Here is a 20,567-nt window from a genome sequence, read left to right on the forward strand (position 1 = left end):
GGAGAATTAAGGGGGGAAAACAAGAGAAATAAGAAAAAACATAGAATTTTTAAAAAGTGAACATAGTTCAATTTTGCTATGCATTAAGACATAGTTTTTCTCTGAATGTGGATCACATTTTCCATAGCAAGTCTCCAAGGATTGTTCTTCATCACTGAACTTCTGAGCAGAACTGTATATGTCATAGTTGATCATTTCACAATGTGGACATTGTTCTCTTGATTCTGCTCAATTCCCTTAGCATTAATCAGTTCATGAAACTTCCCTTGCTTCTCTAAAGTCTAACCACTCATGATTTCTTATTAAACAATAATACTCAATGATATTCATATACCATAACTTGTTAAACCATTCCCTGACAGAGTTCATCCCCTAAATTTCCAATTCTTTGTCACTACAAAAAGAGTTGCTAAAAATAGTTTTGTACATGTGGGTCTTTTCCCAATTTTCACTAAACAATTCTTGGAATTTAGACCTATATTGGTATTTCTGGATCAAAGGGTATGCATTGTTTTATTATACTTTGGACATATTTTCAAATGGTTAGATCAATATATCACTATTACAAAACTTGATTGAAGTTTCTTCAAGTCCTTACTCAACCCCACTCTTCACAACCAACCAGTTCCTAAATCTCATTAAATTTATCTTCAGAATACCATTCCCTTCCCTCCACTGTTGAAACCACTACTACCCTAGCTGCCGCCCTCCTGACCTCTTGAATTCAGAAACCTCCTAATTGTTCTCTCAGCCTAGTATCTACTCTATCAAATCCATTCTTCACACAGTTAGTAAAGTGTTATTTATAAAGCATGTGTCTGCACATTTCACCTCTCCATTCAATATATGCAGGTGATGCCCTATTTCCTTGAGGAATTTCTCTCCCATTTAAATACCTTTACATCTTTTTTCCTTTCTCATCACCATGAATTTTACACCATTTTAATATATTTTATGATCCAGCTACAATTCCCTATTGACTTTTGCTTACAGATGGCATTCTGCCTCCTGTTTCCATAACTTGCCACTTCTTATTTCCCATGTCTGACATGCTTTCTCTATTTATCTTCATTGTCTGACTTTTCTAGATTTCAGTTTGCTTTAATACATGTCAAATCTGACCAAATGTGCGAACCCTCCCTTTATCTCCCTCCTATACTATACTATCCTCACTCTGACATTGCCTACCATTTATATACATATGTATGTGTCTGAGTATGAGTATGTCTGTATATATATGTATATATATACATATATTTTACAATTGTTGTAATTTTTTTCCCCAATTTTTGACTTTTCTTGTAATTTTTCTTGAATTTATTTCAATTACGCAAAACTTTCTCTCATATAATGTAATCAAAATTATTCATTTTACATCTTATAATGCTCTCTATCAATTGTTTCACCATGAATTCTTCCCTTTTTTCCATCATACAGGTAAATAATTCCTATGGGAGGGTGGAAGAAATTTTGTAACTAAATATATATATATATATATATATATATATATGCATATGGATGAAAATAGATAAATAAAATTCCTTGCTCCCTTAATTTGTTTTTAATATCATTCATGTCTAAATGGTTTATACCTTTTTTAACCTTATCTTGGTAGTTGGAATAAAATGTTGGTCTATATCTCGTTTCTGTACTACTATTTTCCAGTTTTCCCAGCAATTTTTATCAAATAGTGATCACAAAATTGTGTTATCTTTGGATATATGAAAAATTAAATTACTATAGTCTTTAACATGCCTACTGTAGAAACAATATGTTTCGTCAGCACCAGGTAGTTACGATATATTTTATAAAGAATTCACAAAAGCTTCCCATTTCAGAAAAAGAAATTGAAGAAACCATCAGTAAACTAACTGAGAAAAAAATCTTGAGGTCCAGATGAATTTAAGTGAATTCTACCAAACGTTTGAAGAATAATTAATTCCTCTTCTACATAAACTACTTAAAAACATAGGAGAAGGACTTTTGCCAAATTCCTTTTAAGATATAAATATGGTGCTGATACTTAAACCAGGAAGAAAGAAAACAAAGAAAAGTATAGACCAATCTAATGAACACTGATGAAAAAATTTTAAATAAAATTTTAGCAAAGAGATTACGGCAAGTTGCTACTAGGATAATACATCATGATCAATAGGATTTCTACCAGGTAGGCAAGAATGGTTCAATATTAAGAAAATACTCAACATAATTGAACATATCAATAGCAAAATTAACAGAAATAATGGATTATCTCAAGAGATAGTGAAAAAGCCTTTGATAAAATATACCATCTATTCCTATTAAAAACAATAGAAATTCCTGGAATTAATTGAGCTTTCCTTAAAATAAGAAATAATATCTATCTAAAAACCACCCACAAATATTATATGCAATGGGGATAAACTCAGAATATTTCCAGTATGATCAGGGGTAAAATAAGGATGCCCATTATCACATTACTATTTGATAGAGAATTAAAAATGCCAGCTTTAGCAATAAGAGAAGAAAAAAAATTGAAGGAATCAAAATTGCCAATGAAAACACAAAATTTTCACTCTTCGCAGATGTTAGGATGTTATACTTAGAGAACCCAAGAAAATTATCCCCCCAAAGCTCTTGAAATAATTAACAAATTCAGCAAAGTAGCAGGATATAAAATAAACCCACATAAATCATCAGCATATCTATATATAAACAACAAAGCCCAAGAGGAAGAGTTAGAAAAAGAAATTCCAATTAAAGTAACTGAAGATAACATTAAGTATTTGTAAATCTACCTCCCAAAGCAAAACCATATAAAGACAACTACAATTGCTTCTCACCCAAGTAAAATCAGATTTGAACAATTAAAAAATGTCAATGGCCCAGGGTTGGCTTGAGCTAATACTATTAAAAATGATAATTCTACCCAAATTAAATTATTTATTCAGTTCCATACCAATAAAATTGCCAAATAATTATTTTACTGAGGTAGGAAAAACAAAGGTCAAGAATATAAAGGGAACTGATGAAAAAATGTAAAAAGAGGTGACCTAATTATATCAGATCTAAAATTGTAAAGTAACAGTCATCAAAACTGCCTGATACTGTTTAAGAACTAGAGTAATGGATCAATTGATTAGGATAGGTTTAAAAGAAACAGTAATAAATGACTACAGTAATCTACTATTTGCTAAACCCAGACATTAATTTCTGCTATAAGATCTCACTATTTGACAAAACTTCTTGGAAAAAAAGTATGTTAAAAACTAGGCATTGACCCACATCTCACACCCTACACCAAAAGAAGATAAAAATGGAGTCAAATTTTAGACATAAAGTACAACATCATATATAAATTAGTAGAACAATAATTACTCTGTCAGATCTATGGAAATGGGAGAAATTTGCAGCCAGGCAAGAAATAGGTTACATTATAAATTGCAAAATAAATGATTTTGACTATATTAAATTTAAAAAAGTTTAGCAGTAATTAAATAATGCTGACAACATTAGAAAGAAAACAGAAAGCTGGGAAAGAATTTTTACTGCTAGCGACTCAGATAATGATCTCATTTCTAAAATATATAGAGAACTGAATCAATTTATAAGGTTACAAGTCATTAACCAATTGATAAATTATTAAAGGATATGAGCAGGCAGATTTCAAATGAAGGAATTAAAGCTGTATATATGCACATGAAAAATTCTACAAATCTTCATTGATAAGTGAATTAATACAGCTATGAGCTATGGCCTCAAACCTATCAGACTGATTAAGATGACAAAGAGACAAAATGCTAAATGTTGGAGAGGTTGGTTCTGAGAGAATTGGGACATTAATACATTGCTGATGGCATTATGAACAGATCCAAGCATTCTCGAGGATAATGTGGAATTATGCCCAAAGATCAATAAAACTGATCATACCCTTTGACACAGCAATTGCAATTCTAGTCCTATATCCTGAAGAAATCATTAAAAAAATGGGAAAAGTTTCACATGACCGAACATATTTATAGCGACTTTTTTTGAAGTGCCAAAGAACTGGAAGTTGAGGGGATACCCATCAATTGGGGAATGGCTAAACAAGCTATGGTACATGAATGATATGGAATATTATTGTTCTATAAGAAATCATAAAAGATCAGATTCTAGGGAAGCATGGAATGAATTACAGCATCTGATGCTGAACAAAAGGAGCAGAATCAAAAGAGCAATGTACACATCAACAACAACATTGTGAGTTGATCAATCTTGATGAATGCAGCTGCCCTCAGAAGTTTAGAGAGCTACTCAAATAGGATAACAGTTTTAGAGTTGCTATGGGCAATGTTATCCCCATCCAGGCGAAGAAAACAAAACAAAACAAAAAGATAAAAGAAAAACCAACCCTTCAGAATCTGAGGAACAGTGCATTCATTCTTTTTAGGCTTTTTTTTTTGCCCTGGGGCTGGATTTGACCTCAGGTACTCCTGACTCCAAGGCCAGTGCTATATCCATTGCACCACCCAGTCACCCCTAGTGCATTCATTTTTTTGGTTAAGTGGCATGCCCAAGGCCACACAGCTAGGTAATTACTAAGAGTCTGAGACCAGATTTGAACCCAGGTACTCCTGACTCCAAGGCCATTACTTTATCCACTATGCCACCTAGCTGCACCTGCATTCATTAAAAAAAAACTCTCTTATACATTTTCCCTTAATCCTACCCCAAATTGCTAATATGTTAACATGTGTAATACAAATATGTATGTACTATATTAATCTGTTTGGTACTGAAGGGAGGAGGGTGGGAAGGGAGGGTAGAAAGAAAATACATACATAGGCATATGGAGGAATGTTGACAATTTTTCATAGCATGTATTTGGAGGAAAAAATCTATCAAAAAAAGAATTCACAAAAAAATTCCTGGTTCCCTAATATTCATAAAATTTAGCAACACACAGATCATGCTACTCTGACAAACATGCCTTTGTCACAATTTATACAAACATATGCTTAAAGTGCTTTCATTCTTTAATGTGGATCTGCATGCCAACTTCCAATTCAAGAAAGTGCCATTTAATTTAAGTGTATACTCCTAACTAGGGCAACTAAGTGGTACAGTGGATAGAGTACCAGTCCAGGAATCAGGAGGATCTGGGTTCAAATTCAGCTTCAGACACTTAATAGTTCCTCATTTTGTGACCATGAGTAAGTCACTTAATTCTGATTGCCTCACATTTAGGGCCATCTCCAATCATCCTGATTCATATCTGACCACTGGACCCAGATGGTTCCAGAGAACAAAAAGAAGCTGATGATTTAACATGGCATTCAATTCACTTGCCTGTCATGGCATCATCTCCCTGACATCATGGTCTTCTTCAAGAATGAAGGACAGAAAACATCAATACTCCTCTGTTCATAACAAGCACATTATTTTAGCAAATCTCATTAAATAAATCACACTACGGGGCACACTAATTTCTCAGTGGGTTGTCAAATTATAACCTCATCTGAACAACATCCAGGGCATTTGGAAGCCTAATCATCACAGGTCTGAAGTCTTTGAAATATTTTCTGACCTCTGAGTTTATATTTGCGATGTTTCCAATCTCCCCTAATTACAAAGCATTTAAGCAAAAGATGGGAATTCCCAGGTTCACTTATGCTAGGCATCCAAACTTGAACAATTTCCAGTTTCACGTAACAAATCAATATCATCATGTTGATTGTTTTTATGATATTTCTCCAGACTAAAGATTAGTTCCAGTTATTTATTTCGGAAATGTTCTACATAGTCCCCACACCCCAACATTTCCTCTTTCCAAGATTAAACACTTCAAGTTGTTTTAAATATACTCCTTCTTTTAAAGTTCAATTATGTCATTCATCATAGAAACAATATCAATTTCTCTTTTAAAAAAATGTGTGCAATCTATCTTACCACAATATGTAATAAAGGCAAAGGAAATATTTTCTATGATGGAGCAGAAATTAATGTAAAATGGCTCATTCTACCTGCTTTTGTGGGTTTCATGCTCTATGTTAGATAAATCAAGATGCCAGTTTGAAAAGGATATGAACTCTGTAAGTGATAAAGATAGTAAGCCCAAGAACTCACAATGTGAAGCTGAAATAGAATGATGAGAAATGTCTAAGATTTTAACACATATCAAATTTCCAAAAAGTAAGATTGCAGTTGTCAACTTTGGCCTGGGATACTCACCAGGTGGTATTTGTTTTCCCAATTTTCCTAAATATTTTCCAAATAATTTTGGATGAATTATGTTGTTATTCCATAACACTGACATAACAGTGTATTTTAAAAACAAATAAGTTTCAATATCCTATGTAACCCTCTGGGTAAGATCTTCAGTTTAAGACCCACTAGGGAGATCTGGATTACAGTATTTTAATAAAAGAATATTTTTTGTTTATTTCTACTTGTACAAAATCTGTATGTATTATTTCTTAGCAAATGGCTAGTGGAACAAGTGAAAATGAGATTCCTGGTTACTATCTAATTTTAAGAGGATGTAGTGTGTGTGTGTGTGTGTGTGTGTGTGTGTGTGTGTGTTTGTGTGTGTGTGTGTGTCCTATATGTTTTTATTTTATAATGGTTTAAAAACAATCATCCTCTATGATTATACCCATTTGACAGATTAACAGGCTAAACCAATTTTTATAACCTATTGGACAGTGAATAACTGAATGGATAGGAATTTCTTCCCCATGATGGAATAATAAGCTATTGAACATGTCATTCAGAATATTGGGCTTGATTATCACTGGTTCTTCTTAATAAGACTGGAAAATGCATATATTGTCTATAGTTTCCTTATACAAAGGTAAGACCATGGTGGACACAAACATTTCATCCCCAAAACTCCAATCTTAATCCAAACCCATTAATCAACATCTCATGAGATTTACTATATCTAGGACATTCAAGTTATGTTTCATTTTTCTTCCAATCATCTTATCACTAACTCCGCTGTTGCAGATTTACTATGTTTTCCTACTCCCACTTACCAGTTTTAGAACAAAAATCAATACTTTTATTGCTACTAGAAGTATGGGTCAATATAGTAATCTAAAGCTTCATTTAATAGCTATGCAACTTTCCCAAACTAAAATGTCATCCATAGCCACTTATATACTAATATATCTATCTATGTATCTATGTATCTATGTATCTATGTATCTATGTATCTATCTATCTATCTATCTATCTATCTATATGTATGTATATGTATATCTTCCATATATTTACTATCTATCCTTATAAGAAGGAAAACTTCTTGAGGTCAGGGAATGTGTCTTTTCTTTCTTACAGGTAGCCCCCACACTTCATTCAGTCCTTTGTAAATAGTAGTATTTACTTGATAAATAAAGTATTTATTTAGTTAATTATTTATTCATTCCTGGTGAAATTTCTGACTATGACCAAGACATTTCCCTTGGACTTCTGGCAATGTCCCCTTCCCCTGGTTTTGTTCCCATTCAGTTAGAGGGTTGCTTTGATCTTCAAAGTCATTACTGCTTTTTAGGAAGGGATGTTCTTGGGATTGACTGACCATCTCTCTGGTGAAATTCCTGTAGATCTTGCTTTAAATCCTTTTAAGACATATTGTTTCAACTTCACTAATAGGTTCTCTTGTTACTTTTTCATCATTTGACTCCTAGGATCAGACAACATCACTGAAATATGGTTAACCCCATCCTAATGGTGACTTCATGGCCTCTGCCAGTCTTTCTGTAATTCATGTTTCTCCAACAGCTTATAATTCTGAATATAATACAGCATATATTTGATACAAAAACCCAGAGGAATATTTATTTTTCTTATGTCTTTCACTAATCAACTTCTTCAAGAGTCCAAGTATATGTTTACCTTGTACAGAAAATCACAGGGACCTCTTGGTTGTAAGGACCCAGAACCAGGGCAAGACAGTGTTGTGCACGGCTTCCAATGTCTCTTGATATTTATTTCCCATTCAAAGACTGCTGAATTTTTTAGTTACTTTATATAAGAGCAATAAAATCTATAGCTAGATAAGAAAAGTATACTATTGATATGTTTGATCTCAATAATATTTTAGGTTTCATAAATTAATTTTGATGATTGTAGTGTCTTAACCATTGAACTGAATTTAGGGACAGGGAAAGCCCAAGACTAACAAGCTCAGAGTCTAGATTTCTCTCTAAATAGTAGAGAAGAAATGAAAGAGGAGACAACTTTTATCCTTTATATAGCTTCTTCCTGCTATGGCAGCTAGGTGGTACAATGAAGAGAGCACTGAATCCAGCCTCAGACACTTGACATTAGCTGATTAACCTTGGGCAAATCACTGAACCCTGATTGCCTTTCATCCAGAGTCATCTCCAGTACTGATTCATATCTGGCCAGTGGACTCAGATGATTCTGAAGGAGAAAGTGAGGCTGATGCTTTAGCATAACATCCCTTCCTTTAACTACAGTACATGTGCTTGTCATGGTAACACCTCCATGGTGTCATGATCTTCTTCAAGAATGAAGGACACAGTGACCATTAGGTGGTGCAGTGGATAGAGCACTGCCCTGAATTCAGATCTGACCTGAGACACTGAATAATTACCTAGGTGTGTGACCTTAGACAATTCACTTAACCCCATTGCCATGGAAAAAAGCAAATAAATAAATAAAATAAAATAATGAAGAGCACACATCATAATCTCCTTTCAATCCACCAGCTTTAATTCAACAACCCACCTCGAGGTGGCAGTGATTTTTCTTTTAGTTTCCTCTTAATACCAATTTCTCCTAGAAAAAATAATCTCTCTTTTCTAGATGCCAAATTTGGTGGAAAAGTATAGAATACTGACTTGGAGATGGGATACCTAAATCTTAATTTACTTTTGTGCTTCACAATTCAGATTACAGATATTAACTAGAGAAAGACTGGTGTAGGGGAAAGTTTGAGAACTCAGATTACCATCAGGACTCAGTTGTTACCTAGAGAGGCTTTTCTTCATTTGAAAAAAAAATACCTTGGATATAGAGAAGCTGATTTAAGAAGAAAATACAAGTAACCTTTGGCTAAATCTGATAAACTAAGTTGAGAGATAAGCAAAACAAAATATATATTGATATAAGCTTACCGGAAGATTGACAATTGGGCAGGTAGAATCTTTGATATCCTATGATTCATGAAAAATTAATAAAGGAACATTAGACGAGAAAATCCTTAATTTTATATTATGTATTTAATTGTGAAAAAAGATACTCTAAAATAATATCTACATAATATATCATGTTGAATTTAATTATCTTAATAGATGCATAAAATGATTAATTTTATAATTTAACATTTTTGACTTGAATAGATAATTAAATTAGTGTAGGGAAATCGCAGTGTTGAAACCATCTCTCTTATGTAGATCAGCAACTGACTTTATTTTGGGATTTGAATAGAGGGGACAGGAAGAGCACTTGGAAAGTAAAATCTATGTCAATGATCAAAGCAAACAGAAAGCATCAAAGGTAAGATTTTTTTCATGTAGTTCTTCAGAATCTTCAAGGCTACTTGTAATATAGCATAATTGCCATGTTATATATTAGGATACAATGTACAATTTGAAAGTAAATGTTCTAAAAATTTCATGATATTATATGAGAGTCTATTATGTTATATGGCTCAGCAGATCTTTCTTTTAATTTTTAAATTTTATTTATTTATTTGTTTGTTTGTTTATTTGTTTGTTTTCATCCATATGCAAGTGTATATTTTTAAGTTACAAAATTTCTCTTCACACTCCCTTCACACTCCCTCTCCTCTCAACAGGGAGCAGTCAGGTTAGCATTTTACATACATATTTTGTTAAACATGTTTATAAATTGGAAATTTTTGGCAACAGGAACTATGGTTAAAGGAAAGAGGTACATAGGAGATAATTTTTATAAAGTGTCCATCAGATTCTGAAGGGTTGTTTTTTGTTCTTTTTGTATGTTTTCTTTTGTTTTGTTTTTCTTCCACTGGAAGGAAATAATAGTCCATAGCCTGTCCAATAGAGTTGTCCTAGCTCTCTGGACTTCAGAGAAGTGCTGCTTCCAACAAGGTTGTTCATCTCATAATGTTGTTGATGTGTACACAATGTTTTCTTGGTTCTCCTTCCTTCGCACAACATCAGATTCCATAAGTAATTCCAAGCTTGTCTAGAGTCCAACCATTTATGGTATCTTATAATAAAATAGTATTCCATAGTATTCATGTACCATAACTTGTTTAGCCATTCCCCAATTAGTGTGTATCCACTCAATTTCTAATTCTCTGCCATTACAAAAAGAACTGCTATAAATATTTTGGAACATGTAGGACTTTCCCCATTCTTTATAACTTCTTCTGGATGTAGACCTAGAATTAGAATTGCTAGGTCAAAGTGTATGAACAGTTTTACTGCTCTTTGGGCAGAATTCTCTATTACTTTCCAGAAAGGCTGGATCCATTTACAACTCCATTAGCAATGCATCAGTGTCCCAATCCTCCCACAACCTCTTCAACATTGGTCATCTTCCTTTTTTAATCTTGGCTAATGTAATAGGTATGAGATGATATCTCATTGTTGTGTTAATTTGCAGTTCTCTAATCAATAGTGATTTGGAATTTTGTTTTCATTTAATTATAATTGGCTTTAATTTATTTATCTGAAAACTGTCTGTTCATATCCTTTGACCATTTATCAATTGGGGAATGAGTTGTCATCTTATAAATTTGATGCAATTCTCCATATATTTTAGAAATGAACCCTTTATCAGAACTTTAGGTTATTGTTTCCCACATTTCTGCTTTCCTTCTAATTTTGTCAGCATTAATTTTATTTGTGCAAACATTTTTTAATTTAATATAGTCAAAATAATTCATATTGCAGTTTATAATTCTTGTTTGGTCATAAATTTATCACCTTTCTATAGATCAAATAGAGCTTTTTTTGATCTATTAATTTATCTATAGTATTGCTCTTTATGTTTAAATCCTGTACCCATTTAGACCTTATTTTGGTATTGGCTGTGAGATGTAGATCTTTGCCTCATTTTTGTCATAAAATTTTCCACTTTCCCCCACAATTTTTGGCAAATAGTGAGTTCTTATCCTAGAAGCTGATGTTTTTGAGTTTGTCAAATAGTAGATTGCTGTAGTCATTTACTGAAGTTTCTTTTGAACCTATTCTAATCCACTGATCCATTGCTCTATTTCCTAACCAGTACCAGACAGTTTTGATGACTGCTGCTTTATAGTATAATTTTAGATTTGGTAGAACTAGGCCACTTCCCTTTACATTTTTTTTCGATCAGTTACCTTTGCTTTTCTTGCCCTATTGTTCCTCCAGATGAATTTTGTTACTATTTTTTCTAGCTCAGTAAAGTAGTTATTTCGTAGTTTGATTACTATGGCACTGAATAAGGAATTTAATTTGGATAGAATTGTCATTTCTAATTATATTAGTTAGACCTATCCAGGAGTATTTGACATTTTTCCAATTATTTGGATCTGACTTTATTTGGGTGAAGAGTGTTTTATAACTGTGCTCATACAGTTTATGTCTTTGCTTTGGAAGATAGATTCCCAAGTATTTAACATTGTCTACAATTGCTTTAAATGGAATTTCTCTTTCTATTTCTTGCTCTTGGGTTTTTTGTTCATTTATAGAAATTCTAGTGACTTATGTGTGTTTATTTAATATCCTGATACTTTGGTGAATTTGGTAACTTTTTCAAGGAGTTTTTCAGATGATTTTCTCAGATTCTCCAGGTATGCCATCATATCATCTGCAAAGAGTGAAAGTTGTACTTCCTCATTGCCATTGCTATTTCCCTCAATTTCTTTTTCTTCTCTTATTGCTACTGCTAGCATTTCTAATACTATATCGAATAGTAATAGTGATAATGGGCATCCTTGTTTCAACCCTGATTTTATTGGAAATGCTCTGAGTTTATTAACATTAAACATTTTTTGTTGGTTTTCGTTAGATACTATTTGTTATTTTTAAGTAAAACTCCATTTATTCCTAAACTTTTTGGTGTTTTTTAGCATTGATTGAAATAATTATATGATTTCTGTTGGTTTTGCTATTGATGTGTTTAATTATGTTGAGTGTTTTCCTAATGTCAAACCATCCCTGCCTATTTGGTATAAATCCAACCTGAACATGGTGTATTATCCTAGTAATAACCTTTTAAAATTCATTTAACATTTTTTGCATCAAATATTTTATATCTTTTATACCTTAATCCTTTCATTAGTGAGACTGAATTATAATTTTCTTTGTCTGTTTTGGTTCTTCCTGGTTTAGGTATAAGCACTATGTTGGTGTCATAAAAGGAGTTTGGCAGAATTCCTTCTGCTCCTATTTTTTTAAAATAGTTTATGTAGAATAGGAACTAATTGTTAATTAAATGTTTGGTAGAATTCATGTGTAAATCCAACTGGAAAGGGGGACTTTTTTCTTAAGGAGTTTATTGATGGTTTCTTTATTTGTTTTTCTGAAATGGGGTTATTTAAGTAATTAATTTCCTCTTCTGTTAATCTGGGAAGTTTGTATTTTTGTAAATATTCATCTATTTCACTCAAGTTATACAATTTATTGGCATACAGTTTACCAAAGTAGACCTGAATTATGCAATCTTTAATCTTTTATCTTGTATATTTAATTATTTTACATTTTCATTTTTTGATACTGGTAATTTGGTTATCTTCTTTCTTTTTTTTTAAATCCAGATTAACCAAAGGTTTGTCTATTTTATTGAATTTTTAATAAAACCAACTTTTAGTTTTATTTATGAGATCAATGATTTTCTTCCTTTCCATTTTATTAAATTCTCCTTTGCTTTTCATAATTTCTAATTTAGTATTTAATTAAGAATCATTGATTTATTTTTTTCTAGCTTTTTTGATTGTATATCCAGTTCATTGATCTCCTTTTACTTTATTTTATTCATATATGCATTTAGAGATATAACGTTTCCCCTCAAAACTGCATTGAGATTGGCTAGGTTGCTCAGTGGATAGAGCAACAGCCCTGGAGTCGGAAGTACATGATTTCAAATCTAGCCTCAGACACTTAATAATTACCTAGCTGTGTGGCCTTGAGCAAGTCACTTAAACCCATTACCTTGCCAAAAAACAAACAACCTCCTTCCTAAAATCAAAACAAAATAAAACAAAAACTGCATTGTCTGCATCCCATAAATTTTGGCCTTAGGTCTCATTATTATCAATTTCTTGGATATAATTATTGACTCTTTCTATTATTTACTGTCTGATTTGCCCATTATTTAAGATAAAGTTATTTAATTTCAAATTAGCTCTTGGTTTATCTTTCCCTGACCATTTATTACATTCAATTTTTGTGCATCATGATCTGAGCATTGCATATTTATTATTTCTGCCTTTCTGCATTTGATTATAAGGTTTTTGTGCCCTTGTACATGGTCAATTTTTGTGTAGGTAAACACAGCAGATACCAACTGCAGAAACAATGAATTTGTGATTTCCCCAGTATGGGGAATTTTTGATTAGGTGACTATCCACTAAAATCAAAATAATTATATGTGGTTTAATATTTAAGTCCTGGAGAGCTCCAATAGATTCAGAAAGATTAAGTGATTTGCCATTGAAATGAATGTTTTTTACCTAAAGATTTAATGATTAATGAACAGAAAGAAGAAAAGTAAGGCAGACTTGAAAAAAAAAGAGAGAAATTGGAAAAGCTAGGAAAGTGAGAGGTACCTTTTATTGAAAGAGAAAATGGTAGAAAGAAATAATTAACAGTAGAGAGAACCATAGCAGAAAGATTCAAGATGGTGAGTGAAAAGAAATATATATCTTTAGAAATTTGCCCATGCCCCAGGATAAAGAGCTCAGTACTTTTTCCTTTTATGATCTTGTTTGAAAGAAATTTGCTCCTTTGAAAGACAGAAGTCAAACTTGGTATGTTATATACTTTCCAGGTACTAAATTATCTCTGACAGTAGGTTGATTACTTTATTCTTGCAGGTCAAGATAAGATTTCCAGGCATAGTAAACAGAATGTTTGGCTTCGAATTAGAAGAGCTGGGACTAAAGCTTGCTTCAGTAATTAATGACAGCGAATGAAGCAAATTTCTGATCTTTGAAATGGTGATAATAGTTACCAGATGGAAGACCACCAACCTTTTTGTTTTACTTGTTTAAGTACTACAAACCACATGCAAGGCAATCAACATGAAAATCACATTCATTTGAAAGGGAAATTAAGAGCAAAGCCAAATGAAGGAGAAAGAGACATGAACTCACTCCTTGAAAAAATAGCTATCCATAGCCCCAAAGGAATCCATCCATTGTTGTGTTCCTATTTAAAAACAATTATTATCACTTGTTTTATGCTCAGCTCATTTCTTTCATCCAACTTGAAATTCTATAAGACTGAGAAATGATTGCAATTGCAATGCCTTTTAACAAGCAGATATCTTTTCAGTAGGAAAGTAAAAGAAGGTACTCATTCCAAAGCATTAAAATATTATATAAAATTTGGAAGTGATCTTAGTCCCTTTAAAATAATCTTTCATTTTGAAAATAAGGAAATTAATGATCTTTTTTTACCCTTTTTCAGGATACAGAGCCAGTATTTCTGGATCAAATGACTTCCCAGGGTCAGAGAGGATGATTCATTCATCTCTTAATGAAATTGACACTGAGTTGAGGATAAGTCCAATGCAATCTATATCTTATAGCCTCACAGAGTTAGAGCTGTAAGAGATCCTAAAATACTTGAAAAAATAACTGAATAACACATTGACTAACAGATTACAAAGCACTGTGCTAAGTGCTGAGTTTTCTAGTAGAAAAGAGTCACTGCTCTCTGAATTCTAATGGAAAAGGTAGCACAAAGAAAGTTGTGATTGTAAGTCAGATGCAAAGGTCTCAGGGTTCTATTATTTTAGATTATTTGTAGTTGAATAATAAATTTATTATTGATTTTATATCACATATAAAGTTTGTAAGCCACTAAAACTCCAAGATAGTCTTCAGGAATAATATCAGAGACTCATGTTTCCCTCATTTTATACTTGTGAATTCAATTTTGTGAATTTAAGTATAAAACTTTTTCATTTTATTAGATTGAATCCAATTTTCTAAATTATTAAAATAATTTCTTTTTAGATTTTGACTCTACAATCCATATTATTTATTTGTGAAATTTGATAATTATGATAGACTAAAATCTATGTACAGTATGTTTACAGTATACCCCTAATCTAATAATCTTGTCAAAAAAAGTGAAATAAGGATAGTTTGCCCTAAACTATTTTCAGTGACTTTTTGACTACATTTTTCTAAAATCCTAAAAATATTTTTAAAAGTATTCTAAAATTTTGGCAACTAACAAAATAAAACTTAGTGGCCTAGAGTTTGCAGATTCCATTATTGATTTTTTAATCTATTTTTTTATTATTTGTTATTCCAACAATATGCAATATTAGTTTTAATCAATCATTTTTGCAAGATTTTGAGTTTTACATTTTTCTGTGTCCCCCCATTCTTTCCCCCTTCCCTGACAGAAGGCAATCTGATATGAGCTCTATATTTATGCTAAACATAGATCTATGTTGAACATATTATGAGACAAGAATCAGACACAAATGGAAGAAAGAATACATTAAAAAGAAAAAAAATTGCCATAATACATGTCAAACTTTAAAAATTGAAGATAACAAGCTTTGGTCTTCATTTAAATTTCACTGTTCCTTTTCTGAATAGGTATGATGTGGTGTGATTTTTCACCATTAGTGTTTTGAAATTGTCTTTGATTATTATACTGCTGAAATGGACAAGTCCATCATGACTGATCATCATCTCCTGTTGTTGTTAGTATGTATAATGTTTTTCTGGTTCTGATAAATTCACTCAGCATCAATTCATATAAGTCTTTTCAGACTTTTTTTGAAATCCTGTTCCTCATGATTTCTCATAGAATAATAGTGTGCCATCACATACGTATACCCTAATTTGTTTAGCCATTCCCAATTGATTGGTATCCCATTAATGTCCAATTTTTTGCCACTACAAAAGGAGCTACTATGAATATTTTTGCACATGTGGGATTTTTACCCTTTTTCAGGATACAGAGCCAGTATTTCTGGATCAAATTGTATGTACATTTTTATGTGGGTATAATTCCAAATTACTCTCCAGAATGGTTGAATCAGTTCACAACTCCCCCAGTAATGCATTAGTGTTCCAGTTTTCCCATATCTCCTCCAACAATTATCATTTACCTGTCTGGTCACATGGGTCAATTTGAGATATTTGAGGTGGTACCTCAGAGATGCTTTGATTTGCATTTCTCTAATCAATAATGTTTAGAGCAATATGATTATAGATAACTTTGAATTTTTTTTATCTGAGAATTGCCTTTCCATACCCTTTTACCATTTATTAATTAAGGAAGACTTGATTTTTTATAAATTTGATTCAGTTCTCTATATATTTTAGAAATAAGTCCTTTCTGAGGAACTCTAATTCTAAAAAAATAATTTCCAAATTCCTTCATTCCTTTTTATCTTAGTTGCAGTAGTTTTGTTTGTGTTTATTTAATGTAAACAAAATTATCCAATTCATTTTTTATAGATTTCTGTCTCTTCTTTGGTCATAAACTGCTCCCCGTTCCATAGGTCTAAAAGGTAAACTATTCTTTGTTCTCCTAATTGGCTTGTAATATCACCCTTTATGTCTAAATCCTGTACCCACTTTTGACTTTATCTTGGTATTGGATCTAAGAAGTTGTTCTATGCCTATTTTCTGCCACATTATCTTCCAGTTTTCCTATCAGTTTATATGGAAGAAACTGGAATCTTTTAGTTTATCAAACAGTAGATTACTATAGGAATTTATTGCTGTCTCTTTTACACTTAATCTGTTCCACTGATCTACCACTCTACTTCTTAGCCAGTACCAGAGTCTTGTTGGTTGATGTTTTTATAACATAATTCTAGATCTGGAGTGGTTAGGACACCTTCCTTCACATTTCTTCATCAGTTCTCTTGATATTCTCGAGTCCTCCATATGAATATAGTTACATTTTTTTCTAGTTCACTAAAGCAAATTTTGAAACTTTTATTAGTGTGACACTGAATAAAAAAAATTAATTTAGCTCAATCTACTCATGAGCAATTGACCTTACTCAATTATTTATGTCTGATTTTATTTGTGTGAGAAGTGTTTTATAGGTGTTCACAAAAAGTTTATAAGTCTGCCTTGGCAGGTAGACTCTCAAGTTATTTTAAACGAGATTTGTCATTCTATCTCTTGCTACTGAAACTTCTTAATAATATATAGACTTGCTGAGGATTTATGTGAGCTTATTTTATATCCTGTGACTTTGGTAAAGTTGCTAATTATTGCCATTAGATTTTTAGATAATTTTCTAAAATTCTCTAGTATAACATCATATTAACTGCAAAAGTAAAAGTTTTGTTTCTCCATTATCTATTCTGATTCCTTCTATTTATTTTTCCTCTATTGTTGCTAAACTAATATTTCTAATACAATATTGAATAATTGTGGTGTTAGCCCCATTACATAAAATGCTTGTTGATTTCAGAGGGATGCTGCTTATCATTTTAAGAAGCATTTCATTTATTCTTATGCTCTCTAGTGTTTTTAGAAGGAAGGGGTAATTTTTGCCAAAAATCTTTTTCAGCATCTATTGAGAGAATCATATGATTTGCTACTTTAAGATCAATAATTAAAATCAGTTGCACTGATAGTTTTCCTAATAGTGAAACAATCCTAAATTCCTGTTCTAAATCCTGCTTGATCACAATGTATCATTCTAGTGAGAACTTTCTGTAATCTGTTTGCTAATATTTTATTTAAAATTTTTGCATCATTTAGGGAAAATGTTCTATAATTTCCTTTCTGTTTTCCCTCTTCCTAGTTTAAGGAAATTGATCATTAGGGAAATTGACCTATAATATTCTTTCTCTGTTTTGAAGCTTCCTGGTTTAGGTATCATCAATATATTTAGAGTCCTAAAACATATTTGGCAGACCTCTTTTATTACCTATTTTTTTCAAATAATAATGGAAGATAGATAGATAGATAGATAGAATTGGAATCAATTTTTCCTTGAATGTTTTTATAATTCATTTGTTTATCCATCTGAACCTGTTTTTCTTTTTAGGGAGTTCAATGACAGTTTGTTGAATTTCTTTTTTTCTGAGAAAGAGAATTATATATGTATATAATTTACTCTTCTTTTAATCTTTTTTAAATATTTATCCCTTTCTCTTAGAGTATCAAATGTATTATCATATAATTGAGCAAAAGATTTCTGAATTATCACTTTAATTTCCTCCACAGTGGTGGTGAATTCATCTTCTTCATTTTTGATATTATTAGTGTGGTTTTCTTCTTTCTTTTTGTTAACCAAATTAACCAATTATTTATCTATTTTTTATGAAAACCACTCGATTTTATATATTTTTTCAATCAATAGTTTTATTGCTTTCAAGTTTATTAATGTCACCTTTAATTTTCAGAATTTGCAATTTGGTATTAAATTAGGTTTTTTAATTTTTTCTTTATCTAATTGTTTTACTTGTATTCTCTTCTTTCTCTATTTTGTTCAAGTAGGCATATAAAGATACAATAACTTCTTTGGCTGTATTCCATAAATTTTGATATGTTGTTGTCATTATCTTGTATGACATCAATTTTTTCTCTTATTTGTTGTTTGAACCTCATATTCAGTAAAATTAGGTTTTAAGTTTCCAATTAGTTTTAGGTCTATCCATGGTCCTTTTTTAATCATGATTTTTATTGCATCATGGTCTAAAAAGGATACATTCAATATCTCTGCCTTTCGGTATTTGATTAGGTTTTTAATGTCCTAATATATTATGGATATTTTTTGTGTAGGTACCATGTATCACAGAAAAAAGTTATATTCCTTTCTATCCTTATTCATTTTTCTCCAAAATTTTATCTTATGTAAGAGAATTTTCTAAGTTCTCTAACTTCTATTCACCTCCTTAACTTTATTGTTGTTTATTTTATGTTTAGATTAATCTAATTCTGAGAGAGGGCAGTTGGGATCTCCATCTAGTAGGATTTTTCTATCTATGTCTTCCTAATTCATTTAACTTCTCTTCTAAGAATTTGAATGATATACTACATTGTGAACACATAGTGAGTTTTGAAATTACTTCATTGTCTATGGTACCTTTTAGGAGGATAGAATTTCCTTCCTTTTGTCTTTTAATGAGATCTATTTTTATAACTACTTTGTTTGAGATTAGGATTGTTACTGCCTGCTTTTGTCACTTCAATTAAAGGATAATATATATTACTCCAGTCTCTTACCTTTACTCTGTATCCCTCTGCTTCAACTGTGTTTCTTGTAAGCATCATATTGTGTGATTCTAGTTTTAAATCCACTCTGTTCTCTGCTTCTGTTTTATGGGAGAATTTATCCCATACACACTGACATTTAAATTACTAACTCTTTAGTGCCATCCATGCTATCTCTCCTCCCTTTGTATTTTTCCTCTTTTTTTCACCTTATTCCCTCCTCCTCAGTGTTTTGCTTCTTAATACTGTCTCTCTTCCTTTTTTTATCCACCGCTCTCCCTTTTCTTTATCCTTTCCTGCTTCCCTCTTCTTCCCTCCTTTCCATCAGTCCCTCCTTCTCCTCCCACCCACCGCCTTCTATCCTAATGCATTAAAGGTGAGAACAATTTCTAAACTCAACTGAATATTTGTTTTAAATCCTCTTCAAGCCCAAATCTAATGAGAATAAGTTTCAGGCAGTTCTCACCTTCTCCCTTCTCTCCCTCTATTGCAATATGTGCTTTGTACCTCTTCACGTGATGCAATTTACCCCTTTCAACCTTCCACTTCACCCTGACTCTTTACAATCCCTCCGCCTTTTAAATGAAATTTTTAAGTCATTCCACCAAATACCATGAATGAACATACCTTCAACCTAAGTATATTTCCTTCAATAGAGTTACAATTCTCAAAAGTTATGAGAATCTTCCTCCCAAGTGGGGATGCAACCAGTTTAATATTATTGGATAGCAGTTTTTTTTTTCTTTTCCTCTGTTCTCCTTTTCATGTATTTCTTGAGTCTCCTGTTTGAAAATCAAATTTTTCATTTAGCTCTTATCTTTTCATCAGGAAAGTTTGAACATCACCTATTTTGTTAAATGTCCACCTTTTCCCCCCAAAGAGAAGTCTCAGTTTTACTGGATAGTGAATTTTTGGTTGTAATCCAAGTTCCCTTTCTCTCTGGAATATCATATTCCAGAACTTTTGATCCCTTATTGTTGATTCAGTCAGGTCCTGTGTAATCCTAACTATAGCTCCTTGGTATTTGAATTTATTCTGCCTGGTCACTTGCCAGATTTTCTCTTTAATCTGATAATTCTGGAGTTTGACAATATTTCTTGGTGTTTTCATCTTGGAATCCCTGCCAGGAGGAGACTAATATATTCTTTCAATGAATATTTTGCCCTCTGGTTTCAGGATGTCAGGGCATTTATCATTAACTATATGCTGAAATATGGAATTTAGTCTTTTT

Source organism: Macrotis lagotis, chromosome 3, assembly GCF_037893015.1.
Source record: "Macrotis lagotis isolate mMagLag1 chromosome 3, bilby.v1.9.chrom.fasta, whole genome shotgun sequence".
Taxonomy (NCBI): domain Eukaryota; kingdom Metazoa; phylum Chordata; class Mammalia; order Peramelemorphia; family Peramelidae; genus Macrotis; species Macrotis lagotis.